Source organism: Bufo gargarizans, chromosome 2 (assembly GCF_014858855.1).
Source record: "Bufo gargarizans isolate SCDJY-AF-19 chromosome 2, ASM1485885v1, whole genome shotgun sequence".
In the NCBI taxonomy this organism is placed as follows: Eukaryota; Metazoa; Chordata; class Amphibia; order Anura; family Bufonidae; genus Bufo; species Bufo gargarizans.
This window is the reverse complement of record NC_058081.1, coordinates 592,329,655-592,337,290: the sequence shown is the minus strand read 5'-3', so window position 1 is coordinate 592,337,290 and position 7,636 is coordinate 592,329,655.

The following is a 7,636-nucleotide window of genomic DNA, read 5'->3' as shown; positions in this document are numbered from 1 at the left end:
CCTGCCTTTAAATCACCCCCCTCCTATTGCAGGGCGTGGATTATATTTCTCTTTCAGTTGTAGCTCTGCCTTGAGTATCTTCACTTCTTTAGCTACTAGTTCTCTGGACCTGTGTTCTGCTGCTGCAAGCACTCCGGATATGCCAGCGGCCCTTGGATCCATCTTCTCTGCGGCGGCTCCATCAGCTAAGTGTGCAGACTTTGTTGTGTACCTGGTGATTTCCTGACTGGATCTGAGGTGGCCACGGTTCCCTCTATATTCTGAGCAGGGCATCGGTGGCCGTGCCCCTTCCACTATTGTAGGGTTACAGGGCTCATCAGTCTAAGGTACGCGGGCATGCCTTGTTCCACCATTTGGATCCGGGCATGTGCTTTAGCAGCATAGGGAGAGTGTTGAGGGTCTGACAGGGTCACACTTTCTCTTTCCCTAGTTTGGGGTCCGATCAGTAGCTCTTCTTACTGTGTATGCTCTGGTTACCCTTAAACAGCCGTGACATGTACTGTAACATCACTGTGTACATTACCCCTGTACATTATCCCCTGTACTGTGACATCACTGTGTACATTACCCCTGTACTGTAACATCACTGTGTACATGACCCCTGTACTGTGACATTGCTGTGTACATTATCCCTGTACTGTGACATCACTGTGTACATTACCCCTGTACTGTGAAATCACTGTGTACATTACCCCTGTACTGTAACATCACTGTGTACATTACCCCTGTACTGTGACATCACGTGTACATTACCCCTGTACTGTAACATCACTGTGTACATTACCCCTGTACTGTGACATCACTGTGTACATTAGCTCTGTACTGTGATGTTACTGTGTACATTATCCCTGTACTGTGACATCACTGTGTACATTACCCCTGTACTGTGAGATCACTGTGTACATTACCCCTGTACTATGACATCACTGTGTACATTACCCCTGTACTATGACATCACTGTGTACATTATCCCCTGTACTGTAACATCACTGTGTACATTACCCCCTGTACTGTGACATCACTGTGTACATTAGCTCTGTACTGTGATGTTACTGTGTACATTACCCCTGTACTGTGACATCACTGTGTACATTACCCCTGTACTGTGACATCACTGTGTACATTATCCCTGTACTGTGACATCACTGTGTACATTACCCCTGAACTGTGACATCGCTGTGTACATTACCCCTGTACTGTGACAGTCGCTGTTACATTACCCCCCCCCATACTGTGACATCACTGTGTACATTTTCCCTGTACTGTGACATCACTGTATGCAGTAATGAAAACACTCTGTACTGCAGAAAGCAGACTCCTGATTTATTGAAGGAATACCCAGTGGGACATAATGGCGCCATACATTTGGGCTTAGTCCCCTTCCTGCAGTGCCTTCTCTCTTCAGTGCAGCATCCCGTGTCAGGGTGAAGGCCACGTGGGCCGAAAAACATCCAATATCACTGTATTCCTTCAGTCAATCATGTAATAGATAACAACTAAAGCGGGAGCTTCCCTGGTGTAATACGTCGACGAGCTCCAGCACCAACACCAGATAACAGCATGCTTACTCCTACAGAACATCCTGCCTTCTATAAAACTGTCCTAGCCTTGTCCGTAGGCTACATGCACACCACCGTTGTGTGTTTTGCGGGTCCGCAAATTGCGGAACGGAGCGGGTGGCCCATTGTAGAAATGCCTATTCTTGTCCACAAAACGGACAATAGGACATGTTATATATTTTTTTGCGGACCACGGAACGGAGCAACAGATGCGGACAGCACACAGAGTGCTTCAATGAAAGAAAGAACCGGCACTCCTTGCGATGTAGTATAGCAATGTTTATTTCGCCACTCATAGGTAGAAGTAAGCTCAAGCAAACAGCGAGTGGCAATAAAATGAACATGAACATATGGTTTCAATAGCCCGCCCCTGGTCACATGATAGAAGCCTTCAAGTCATATGATTCTGACGTCATGTTGGCAGGACAACCACATCTAGGGAAAGGAAGACATAAATACGATCCTTCTGTATCATCGAAGATCGCTATGAATCAATTACACTGCGGAAATATATAGAAACAAAAATAATTAGATAAATTGTGACACGGATGATAAAGGCAATGAACATCTCCTACACATCCTCATAAGAAACTGCTCACCGCATACTCCCGATCCAACCCTCTGGGTGCCATCGTTTGTAGGCAGTGAATCCAATAGGCTTCGCGTTTAAGCAATAGCTCCACCCTATTACCCCCCTTCTAGGAGGCAGCTCCTCTTCCATGATTTGAAATCGAAGTTGTGACACGTTATGTTTCTGTTGATGAAAATGTAAGGGAATTGGCAGTAATACATTTTCGTTACGAATTGTCGGTTTGTGTTTAGCAAATCGATCCTCCATGCGCATCGTAGTCTCCCCTACATAGCAGAGTCCACATGGCCATTTCAACAGATATACAATGAAGGTGCTATTGCACGAGAAATGACCCGTTACTGGGATTTGTTCCCCACTATGCGGGTGTGAAATATAGGAACCTTTATTATGCTAGAGCAATGGATACAACTTAAGAAAGAAAAGGTGCCCTTCCTGACAGTAGATAAAGTCATTTGTCGGGGGCCCTTCTTAATAGTACCTATATCCGCTCTGATAATTTTGTCTTTGATGTTGCCAGCCCGCTTGTAACATAACATGGGGGGGACTTTGAAATTCTACAATCTGAGGATATGACCTGGTCACTATATTCCAGTGTTTATTGACAACCGCTCTTATGCGATTAATCCAAGGGTGGTCCTGTACAACTAGGGGGAGTCTTTTCTGCGGTGATTGATTTGGCCTATGGGCGATGTTTCGCATTTATTTCGCTGATGTGTAAGTAGCCATTCCGGGTATCCCCTTTGCCTAAATTTGTTGGTCATCTCTTGGAGACGAATATGACGGGTACAGGGATTACTAACAATTCTATTGACCCTCTGGAATTGTGAATACGGTATCGACTTTTTAGTGGCCGGTGGATGATTGCTCTCGTAGCTAAGCAGGCTATTGCGATCTGTATTCTTGGTATATAAATCTGTTATACATTCACAATCTTGACCCTTTATGACCCAAGTATCCAAAAAAGGTATTTTCAAAGAATCAGTGTGTGCCGTAAACTTTAGCTCGGGCCATATATTATTGATAAACATGAAAAATTCCTGAAAGGTCTCAACGTCGCACCGCCATATGCAAAACACATCGTCTATAAAACGCTTCCAAAAAATACAATGCTCTTGAAATAGTGGATGAGGATATATAAAATCCTGTTCAAACTGAGCCATATAACAATTTGCATACCGCGGTGTGACATTGGACCCCATCGCCGTCCCGCGGCTCTGTTGGTAATAAGTATCTTAAAAAAGAAAGCAATTTCGTGTCAGGACTGTGGTCAGAAGGGCAAGGAAAAAATCTTTCTGATGTAATGTGTACTCACTTCGATCCAACATATTCCGCACTGCGGTTACACCTTTGAGATGGGTTATGGAGGTATATAAGCTACACACATCTACAGTCACCAATGTGCAATTTGTATCAATTTTATTTTTTTGAGCTCCTCTAGGAAGTGATGGGTGTCCCTCAAGTACGAGGGAGCAACTTGTGTTAAAGGTGTAAGAATTTTTTTAAGGAGGATAGCAGGAGGGGTCAGTATTGAATCGGTTGCTGCAACTATAGGTCGTCCGGGGGGCGTTCCATACATTTATGCACCTTGGGGAGGGTATAAAATACAGGGGTGATTGGATGTTGTTTGATCAGAAATTCCGCTAGTTTCCGATCTATAGTGGCGTTTCCTTCCTATTTTTTAATCAAAGACTCAAGCTCACGCTTGATGTCAAATACTGGATCCCTCGACAGAATTGTATATGTTTCATTATCGGATAATTGGCCTAGAATTTCTTGCACATAATAATCCTTGTCAAGTATCACCAGGGCTCCCCCTTTATCTGCAGGTTTGAATATAAGTGTATCGTCATCCAATAGATGACGGATAGTTTGTCTCTCTAAAGTCGAGAGATTCTGGTGTAGATAGCACTGCCCCCCTTGTTTCAACTGAGTTAATAATTTATCAATATCCCTCTTAACTAGCTCTATATAAGTTTCTACCGGGTGTTCGCTTCTAGGAGGCATATAATGGCTTTTCAGCCGTAAGCCAAATTGCTTCAAAGTCAACCAGTAGTTTCATCAGGATGTCCAATGTCCCCAGATGCGGATTCCCTCTCCTTAGAGAAGTGGGCTTTTAGCTGCATAGATCGGAAAAAAAACGTTGCAGGTCCATGTCCAAGTAAATGCATTTAATCTCTCTTGAATTACACGCGGCCATACTTGCTGAGTACTATCGTACACAACGTATACCGCGGGGCCTACGACTGAACCTTAGACCTACATTGTTTGGTGACAATCCTGACTACTGCACCCAATTTTACCAGCATTTAAACAAGTGCTCTCTGCATTTGATTACACTTACTATTGAACATCTCACTCAAGCTATCTCTGATAGCAAGCAGACCATTGACTCCATTGAGACCCAATTAAGGGATTGTCTAAAGGCAGAGGACTTACAAGCATCAAAACTAAAAGTTGATAAACAATGCACAGATTTGAAAATGCTAATTCAAGCTACCAAAAGAAATCGTGTTTACCGGTGGCAAGACAAGTCCGGCGCGGCTATCCAGAACACCAGACGCCCAGGCCGCAGGGCAGGCTACACATCCTCAGGATCTGGGAGCGAATCCACCACTGGCCAGCAACTTTTTTTAGGGAGACGACGTCGCCCAAGAAAGCCAACACAAGGAGAGCAGGCCGCCATCATCGGAGATGCAGACGCTCCACGAGTGACTCGTTCTCAGGTACATCCGATTCTTTAGTTTTAAACTTGTCCTCTAAGACTGTAAATTTAGCTCAAATACAGCAATTACAGAGGGGTCTATAATTTAGTCCCACTGCACCTCTTGACACCTTAAACTTGGACATGGACCTCCAACGTTTTTTTTCCGATCTATGCGGCTAAAAGCCCACTTCTCTAAGGAGAGGGAATCCGCATCTGGGGACATTGGACATCCTGATGAAACTACTGGTTGACTTTGAAGCAATTTGGCTTACGGCTGAAAAGCCATTATATGCCTCCTAGAAGCGAACACCCGGTAGAAACTTATATAGGGCTAGTTAAGAGGGATATTGATAAATTATTAACTCAGTTGAAACAAGGGGGGCAGTGCTATCTACACCAGAATCTCTCGACTCTAGAGAGACAAACTATCCGTCATCTATTGGATGACGATACACTTATATTCAAACCTGCAGATAAAGGGGGAGCCCTGGTGATACTTGACAAGGATTATTATGTGCAAGAAATTCTAGGCCAATTATCCGATAATGAAACATATACAATTCTGTCGAGGGATCCAGTATTTGACATCAAGCGTGAGCTTGAGTCTTTGATTAAAAAATATGAAGGAAACGCCACTATAGATCGGAAACTAGCGGAATTTCTGATCAAACAACATCCAATCACCCCTGTATTTTATACCCTCCCCAAGGTGCATAAATGTATGGAACTCCCCCCGGACGACCTATAGTTGCAGCAAACGATTCAATACTGACCCCTCCTGCTATCCTCCTTGAAAAAATTCTTACACCTTTAACACAAGTTGCTCCCTCGTACTTGAGGGACACCCATCACTTCCTAGAGGAGCTCAAAAAAAATAAAATTGATACAAATTGCACATTGGTGACTCTAGATGTGTGTAGCTTATATACCTCCATAACCCATCTCAAAGGTGTAACCGCAGTGCGGAATATGTTGGATCGAAGTGAGTACACATTACATCAGAAAGATTTTTTCCTTGCCCTTCTGACCACAGTCCTGACATGAAATTACTTTCTTTTTCAAGATACTTATTACCAACAGTGCTGCGGGACGGCGATGGGGTCCAATGTCACACCGCCGTATGCAAATTGTTATATGGCTCAGTTTGAACAGGATTTCATATATCCTCATCCACTATTTCAAGAGCATTGTATTTTTTGGAAGCGTTTTATAGACGATGTGTTTTGCATATGGCGGTGCGACGTTGAGACCTTTCAGGAATTTTTCATGTTTATCAATAATATATGGCCCGAGCTAAAGTTTACGGCACACACTGATTCTTTGAAAATACCTTTTTTGGACACTTGGGTCATAAAGGGTCAAGAAGGTGAATGTATAACAGATTTATATACCAAGAATACAGATCGCAATAGCCTGCTTAGCTACGAGAGCAATCATCCACCGGCCACTAAAAAGTCGATACCGTATTCACAATTCCAGAGGGTCAATAGAATTGTTAGTAATCCCTCTACCCGTCATATTCGTCTCCAAGAGATGACCAACAAATTTAGGCAAAGGGGATACCCGGAATGGCTACTTACACATCAGTGAAATAAATGCGAAACATCGCCCATAGGCCAAATCAAATCACCGCAGAAAGACTCCCCCTAGTTGTACAGGACCACCCTTGGATTAATCGCATAAGAGCGGTTGTCAATAAACACTGGAATATAGTGACCAGGTCATATCCTCAGATTGTAGAATTTCAAAGTCCCCCCCATGTTATGTCACAAGCGGGCTGGCAACATCAAAGACAAAATTATCAGAGCGGATATAGGTACTATTAAGAAGGGCCCCCGACAAATGACTTTATCTACTGTCAGGAAGGGCCCCTTTTCTTGCTTAAGTTGTATCCATTGCTCTAGCATAATAATAAAAGGTTCCTATATTTCACACCCGCATAGTGGGGAACAAATCCCAGTAACGGGTCATTTCTCGTGCAATAGCACCTTCATTGTATATCTGTTGAAATGCCCATGTGGACTCTGCTATGTAGGGGAGACTACGATGCGCATGGAGGATCGATTTGCTAAACACAAATCGACAATTCGTAACGAAAATGTATTACTGCCAATTCCCTTACATTTTCATCAACAGAAACATAACGTGTCACAACTTCGATTTCAAATCATGGAAGAGGAGCTGCCTCCTAGAAGGGGGGTAATAGGGTGGAGCTATTGCTTAAACGCGAAGCCTATTGGATTCACCGCCTACAAACGATGGCACCCAGAGGGTTGGATCGGGAGTATGCGGTGAGCAGTTTCTTATGAGGATGTGTAGGAGATGTTCATTGCCTTTATCATCCGTGTCACGATTTATCTAATTATTTTTGTTTCTATATATTTCCGCAGTGTAATTGATTCATAGCGACCTTCGATGATACAGAAGGATCGTATTTATGTCTTCCTTTCCCTAGATGTGGTTGTCCTGCCAACATGACGTCAGAATCATATGACTTGAAGGCTTCTATCATGTGACCAGGGGCGGGCTATTGAAACACATGTTCATGTTCATTGCCACTCGCTGTTTGCTTGAGCTTACTTCTACCTATGAGTGGCGAATAAAACATTGCTATACTACATCGCAAGGAGTGCCGGTTCTTTCTTTCATTGAAGTTCCTGGGGCGACGCCCGCGGACTGTGCACCCACAATCTTTGCGGTGCCGCCCGACATCCATTACAGCACACAGAGTGCTGTCCGCATCTTTTGTGGCCCTTTATATTCTATTTTTTTCCGAAGGGG